This window comes from Wolffia australiana, chromosome 2 (genome assembly GCF_029677425.1).
Source record: "Wolffia australiana isolate 7733 chromosome 2, ASM2967742v1".
NCBI lineage: Eukaryota > Viridiplantae > Streptophyta > Magnoliopsida > Alismatales > Araceae > Wolffia > Wolffia australiana.
In genome coordinates this window covers 390,817-398,119 of record NC_135836.1, presented here as the reverse complement: position 1 = coordinate 398,119, position 7,303 = coordinate 390,817, and the positions used below count along the sequence as shown (strand labels likewise).

General features: G+C 39.7%; 1 long non-coding RNA gene across 3 annotated transcripts; it reads left to right on the top strand.

Moving 5' to 3' along the window:
- The first annotated feature begins 659 nt into the window (after positions 1–659).
- LOC144716459 (uncharacterized) lies at positions 660–2,508 on the top strand. 3 transcript variants are annotated; one of them, XR_013584896.1, is made up of 3 exons: positions 660–776; positions 944–1,139; positions 2,176–2,508. It is a non-coding gene; the product is annotated as an uncharacterized LOC144716459 (long non-coding RNA). The 3 variants fall into 3 exon arrangements; XR_013584897.1 differs by having other exon boundaries at positions 701–776; positions 904–1,139; XR_013584898.1 differs by having other exon boundaries at positions 702–776; positions 914–1,139.
- The last annotated feature ends 4,795 nt before the right edge of the window (positions 2,509–7,303 follow it).

Below are 7,303 nucleotides of genomic sequence, written 5' to 3'. Positions count from 1 at the left end.
ATCTAAATCTATCTTTATTCTCTCTAGACTTCATCTCTACTCTCTAGATTATCTCTCTTGCCTCTCTGTACTCCATATAAAATCTATCTTTACTCTCCCTATATTTATCTCTCTAGACTTCATCTGTACTCTCTCTAGATTATCTCTCTTGCCTCTCTCTACTCCATATAAACTCTATCTTAACTCTCTCTATATTATCTATCTAGACTTCATCTCTACTCTCTCTAGATTATCTCTCTTGCCTATCTCTACTCTATCTAAACTCTACCTTAACCGTCTCTAATTTCTCTCTCTAGACTTCATCTCCACTATCTGTAGATTATCTCACTTGGTTCTCTCTACTCCATCTAAACCCTACCTTAACCCTCTCTAATTTCTCTCTCTAGACTTCATCTCCACTCTCTGTAGATTATCTCACTTGGTTCTCTCTTCTCCCCCTAAACTTAATCCCAACTCCTATATTCTCTCTCTAGAGTGTACAAAATATCTCTATTCTCTCTCAAGACTCTTCCCACTCTCTCTATTTTTTCTCCACACTCTCTGTAATTTTTTTCTCTAGACTACACTATTTGATCTCTTTCTCTCACCAGATTCTATCTATAGATTATCTCTCTAGACTTTATTCTATCTTATTTTAGTATTTTTTTCCCTTTATTAATGTTAAGACTGTCATTCAACTGGCGATATCCGTCAGAACGATCATCAATGGAATTGGGCCCTGCCGAAGAAGAAGAAACGCTGACGAGGCGGAGGAGAAGCGTCTTCGTTCTGAAAATGTATGATTAGAATCATCAATTCGTGTAATTTTTTGCATTCCTGAGGTTGATCGAAGAACCCTAGCAAAAATTCGTCATATATTCGAGCGAATGCAGACAAATTCGTTTAATTGATGCCTGAAATCAGTTTTCTCCAGATTGAAGCTACAGTTTCCGCGATGTTGCAGGCCTGGACAGTATTCAAACAGTCTAAGCGGATAAGATCGGCGGCATCGCCATAAATACTCGCAAGAGGCAGATAAAGAGGTAGGGAGAGAGCGGCAAGGAGACTGAAGATGGCGAAGAAAGGAGCAAGTTCCATGGTGCTGATGCTGGTGGCGATCGCGACGGTGGCGATAATGGCTGTTCCTTCGTTCTCAGCAGGTACGCCAGAAATTTTGCAAAGCCATTAGTTTGATCTGTTCCCCTATTACATGTCGAACACCATTCACGATCAGATAAACGAGTCGATTGATTGGCAGAAAATCTGATATCATGGTGGATCGACGTAAGGATTAATTTATGCATATCAGGGAAAGATCTCTGGAAAAAAGTCATTAGATTGATCGTTGTATGAAAAAATAGTGACAATCCGTTCCCCTTTGCATGTCCAACTCCACTGAAAACACGATAGACTTCGATAAACTAGATTGACAGATATACAATCGGACAGCCCATTTGATATCAAGATAGAGAGGGAAAGATGTACTCATATTGGGAACTCAATAAAGGATCTTGGGGAGAAAAAAACTAAACTATTAGCCATGAAATTAGTCTGTTCTATGTAGTGAAGGGTACTAATCCATTCCCTCTTACATGTCCAACACCATTCAGAACACAAGAAACTTTCTTGTGTTCATTGATTAAAGATGATAAGCAATGCCCTTGCTATCAGCTATATCTTTTATCACTGTTGGTGAGCACTTGAACCCAACATGGTGTCGGAGCGAGGTTGCAGTTTCAAATCCCATATGCAACACTCTGCATGCTTGGGCCATAAATAGGTCAGCGGCAGGTGTTGTGGGGGGAGTGTTCATCCTGCTTAAAGATGAACAGTAGTACATATGCTATCAGCTACACCTTTTAGCATAGTTGGTAAATGCTTGAATCCAACAATTATTATACCCAGTTTACAGAGAGAGGATGTTGCACAAGAAGGATGTGGACATATTTTGAACTTCAGAATTAGTTAGGGTGAGCTGAAATCACACATTTTGAACTTCAGAATTAGTTGGTGTGTGCTGAGAGCACACATTTTGAACTTCAGAATTAGTTAGTGTGAGCTGACAGCACACATTTTGAACTTCAGAATTAGTTAGTGTGAGCTGAAAGCACACATTTTGAACTTCAGAATTAGTTAGTGTGAGATGAAAGAAATTAGTTTGATCTAAGTTGGAAGAACTGGTGGGTAATGGGGCAGGAGGAGAGAAGGGGAAGATGAGGAACTGCTGCAAAGCATGCGGGTGTGTGGAGTCGGGGTGGTGCTTCTGCGACGACAGGTCGAGGTTTGGGTGTTTTCAAGGGTGCAAAGAGTGCAAGTGCCATGGCCACCCCGTCAAGCGATGCCACTGTGCTGATATCCTCCAGAGCTGCCCCCCGGCTTGCCCGTCTCATCCTCCTCCTCCTCCCCCTCTCTCTCCACCTTCTCTGTTCTGATCTCTGATGTTACAGAGCCTGCAAACTATGGCCAGATAGTTTTTATTGCTGGATTGTAAGAACTTGGTTGGCCTTTTATGGACCTCTCTCTTCTCTCTCTCCTCTCTACTCTCTACCCTCTCTACCCTTGCTTCTCTCTTTCTCCTCTGTCCCCTCTTTCTTCTCTCCCTCTCCTCTTTTTTCTCTCCTTTATCCACTCTCTCTCTCTCTCTCTCTCTCCTCTCTCCCTCTCCTCTTTTTTCTCTCCTTTATCCACTCTCTCTCTCTCTCTCCTCTCTCCTATCTCTCTCTTCTTTCCCTCTCCTTTCTTTTCTCTCCTCTATCTACTCTCTCGTTCCTATCTCTCTCTTCTTTCCCTCTCCTTTCTTTTCTCTCCTATATCTACTCTCTCATTCCTATCTCTCTCTTCTTTCCCTCTCCTTTCTTTTCTCTCCTCTATCTACACGCTCACTCCTATCTCTCTCTTCTTTCCCTCTCCTTTCTTTTCTCTCCTCTATCTACACGCTCACTCCTATCTCTCTCTTCTTTCCCTCTCCTTTCTTTTCTATCCTCTATCTACTCTCTCACTCCTATCTCTCTCTTCTTTCCCTCTCCTTTCTTTTCTATCCTCTATCTACTCTCTCACTCCTATCTCTCTCTTCTTTCCCTCTCTTTTCTTTTCTCTCCTCTATCTACTCTCTCACTCCTATCTCTCTCTTCTTTCCCTCTCCTTTCTTTTCTCTCCTCTATCTACTCTCTCTCCTATCTTTCTCTTTTCTCCCTCTCCTCTCTTTCTATTCTCTGTCTACTATCACTCCCCCCTCTCTCTCTCTGATGCATATCTAAAACAAATTCTCTCTATGAATCTAATTGTTTTTCTAATCATTGTTTTTCTCTGGATGGCGCTGGACATGTATGAGGGATTAAAAATATACATCAAAATAATGACTTTGTAGCTTATACTTTTTTCCTAAACTCATATACTGAAGTTGAGAGTAGATAAAATGCATGAGTTTGATACTGTCCCAATCCTGACGTGGGTATCTCTTTAGATGTAAAGATTGGCTCAAGACAATCTATACGATTAAGGTTTTGCTCCAAGATCTTTCCACGTTCAGAGTTGAGGGAGAAGAGAGAGACGCTCCCAGGATAAGAGAGAAAGGGAATGGCAAAGGATGACAAAGGATCAGTGACAGAGGGATCCTCGTTGTCGAGAGAGACGAAATTGATCCTGTCGAGCAAAGAGGGAGAGAATTTATGATCACAGAGAGAGAGAGATAGTGTGTGTGTGTGGCAGATAGAGTTGCTTCAGTCTCAATTTATGTCAATCCTGTTCTTGAGGAAGGGTTTAATAAGCCTTTGTAGGCCAGGCTTTGGGGTTGGCCAGTTCGTATGCTTGGATTTCTTCTGCTCATAGATCTGACTTCAGGTCATATCAATAATCCCTCTTTATTGAAAAACTTATCCTCAAGCTGGAAGTCAGTGAACTGAGTAGTATGGACGCTGGCACTCAATAAGCTGAGTGGGGAAGATCTTTCCGAGTTATAATGAATTCAAAGCCTAAATCTGCGAGTTGAAAGGCAGTAACCTTGAGCGAGCAATGAGGGCAGTAGGGAGGGAGGAAACCCAATGCCCTTGGTTTGCCTGAGTTGCGACAAGTGGAAGGCATGAGGAAATCAAGCACTGTCTGTGTACACGAGCTGGTAGGCCACTAGCCCAATGCGTTTGATTATGAGGTTGGGATCAAAATCAGGGCAAGAGCTTCTCAAATGTGCGCATATGGAAAGTGTCATCATGTGGTATGGGAAAAGCTTATAGTAGACATTATTCCCACCTTGAATTCCATGTGATGGTGATATTTCTCATCGTTCTCTTTGATGGTGGCCTTCATGCGGCCCAGGTATTGCTGCAGCAGCTTGAGTCAACTATTTTGGTCACCAAACATGACATCAATGTCATCAGTGGGGGATGGTAAAATAGGAGGCTTGGAAGTGCATCATTTTGATGCCAAAATGGTACTTTATGTTGTGACTTAACCTTTCCTAGTGCAACCATGCACTCTGTCATTTTGGTTGGTTCCCTTCAAAACAACAAGGATATGCATCCATGATGAAATTAACTGCCTTCATCTATCCATGAAACTCAAATAGATAGGAGTAATTGTGCAACATTTTCCCCTACAAAGTCTGCATCACCCACTAGAAATTGATCATTAATATGTTTCCATGATTCAAACTTCAACGGGTTGTGTGGAACTTGATTACTTCTCAATAAGTTTTTTGTGATCTTTTTTGGGGGAAAGGGGTGGTGCAGGCTGACGAAATGTCCATACTTGATCAGTCAATCCACCATAAACTAGGAGGATAGTAATACCATCAGATTTGGGCCGTCCTTCAATGAAATACATGGATATCTCGCCCCATATGCATAGTGACATTTGAAGAGGTTGCAATAAGCCCATAGAAGTCAGGGTGGGAAGAGGCTAATAGGCCCATGTAAGCTAGGGTGGACCCCTAGAATTATGGGTATGTCTGACAAACATTGACAAGTGCCTCAATGTCAGGGCTAGACTCAAATTTCAGGTTAAATTATGTTGTTGTTGATTTACATTTAATCAATAAAATTTATAAATAAATACTCAGGAAATAATTCTAGCCAGCGGATGAGCACAGGTCATCTTATGGAATTGATCTCAAGGATTTTACTATCTCTAGGTACTGATTCGGATAGGAAAATAAGGGATGCATGTGGTGTACAAGGTAGTGGCGCGATGGAAATGGTGAGATGAAAGAATTGGTATTCAGTACTTAATTAGGGGTGTGTAGATATGTAATAAGAGATGTAGGTGTGATGATATAATTAACATGAGTGGAAATGAGGAAGCAGGAGAAGCGAAGACATAAAGGGGAATATTGTGGATGTAGGGATGAGTGAGGAGGTAGATGAATGAAAATAATGGTTTAGGGTTTATGATTTTACACAGGACGTGATTTTAATGATTTTGATGATGTGAAATGTAGATGATATATCATGATGGATGATGATGGACGGCGGTGAATGATGGTGGATGATGATGAGAGAGATGGTACTAATCACTAGTTTATGTGATGGAGAAAGGCAATGTAAGGCAAGAGACGAACCTTAACTCTCTACGTTCCACTAAAATCAGGGTGATTTCCTGATGCAGATCCATCTCTACTCTTCTCTATTGACCTTCCTCAAACACTCAAAACACCAAGAAAACCCCTGCAGACCTTCAATACCTCACTGTCTTCACTTTTACTCTCTATGAGAAAATGTGTTCAAAGATGTATTTTACAAAGATAGAGAATCAATTTATATATCCAAGAAACGAATGGATAGAAAAGAGAAAGGTGAATCTACCCTTAAAATTCCAACTTGATCAGCCTTTTGGATCATCCGATATCAAGCCCTGAAGTTGGACAACTCCTAACTGTTGATTTAATCCAAAGATTTCTCTCTTCTCATCATCATCAGCACCGTCACATTGCTGTGACAGTTTTTTGGCTTAAGCATGACATTAAAAGCAATGATTGGTTCAGATTCATCCGTGTCATCCTTCATTGATGTCACTTGTCACGGCACATGTCACTACATGAAAAATATGAAAAAGTAAAACAATGTACTTTATAACAATAATAATAAATAAAGGGAGTTGTGATGTGGTGTCACATTAGTGCATCTTTTATAAACCACCAGTTAATGGTGCATTTGTTGGCTTCACGTGCAAACGTGGCACCACATGTTTCATCACACGTCACTGAGCGTAGGAAGTTTTTACCAGTAAAAGGAGGAATAATAAAATAAATACTATTTTAGTTCAGATGTCCTGTGTCGCATCGGATTTATTGCAAAAAAAGGTTCCTTTTTTATTGGGGCACGACGCCAATGCAGTTAAATAAAACATTACTACTAAGTTATTAATGCCATTATGACATCACTTATCACATTCTCATAATGGTGTTATTTTAATGATTGGCGGACATCAATCATTAGCGATGCTTGATGACTAACAGGAATGATATATTGGCCTCGGCTTGAGGAATCCAATAGCAACACGTGATGTAAATACAATAATAATTTATATCAATAAATCTAATATAAATATAAATGAATTCTGGGAAAATTATATTCTGAATTTCAGAATTATTTTGTTAGAATATGTCATCATCAAAACCCTAAACAACTTTAAAATTCAGAAATCCAAAAAGATTGTTCTAGAAATGGATTATGTCATTTTGGGCTTAATAGCACACGCATATAACCAACTTAATGTGCTTAATATGTAAATATTGTCAGCTTAACCTATTAATAATGTGTATTATCAGTTGGGCTTCATAATTATTTAAAAAAACAGCTATATGATGTTTTACTATGTCTTCATAAATCCTTTGGGACCCACACAGTCTTGGATGTGAAACTCCGTTAATATGGGTTGGATGAGGGGGAGATTTAAAAGTAATACTCTACCATCATAGTGTAAGCTGTTTTGGACATCATACACACCTGAATTTTGTGGATGATCTTGGATAGATATGGATCCTCGCTTGCTTTTTGTGTGGATGCTGCCCAAATCATCCAAATGATTCCAAGAGAGGACGCCGATGCAGAGATCATCTCGCATGGAAATGCGACATTAGCGTTTACTGTCTCTATTGTCTCTACATGATCAACATTATATATAAACAATTGATATAGAAAAAGACAATATAATCTTAATGGAAATTCAAAAAATTAAAGACTCAATGATTAAATCACGTTTCCATAGATTGTATCAATGGTTACTTGGTTCCTATAAATGTATCTACACAAGCCGTGTAACATTGAAATGCCTCCTATATATCTTGATGAGCCCTGATGCTAATACATAATCATCATTTTGTTGTTTCGAT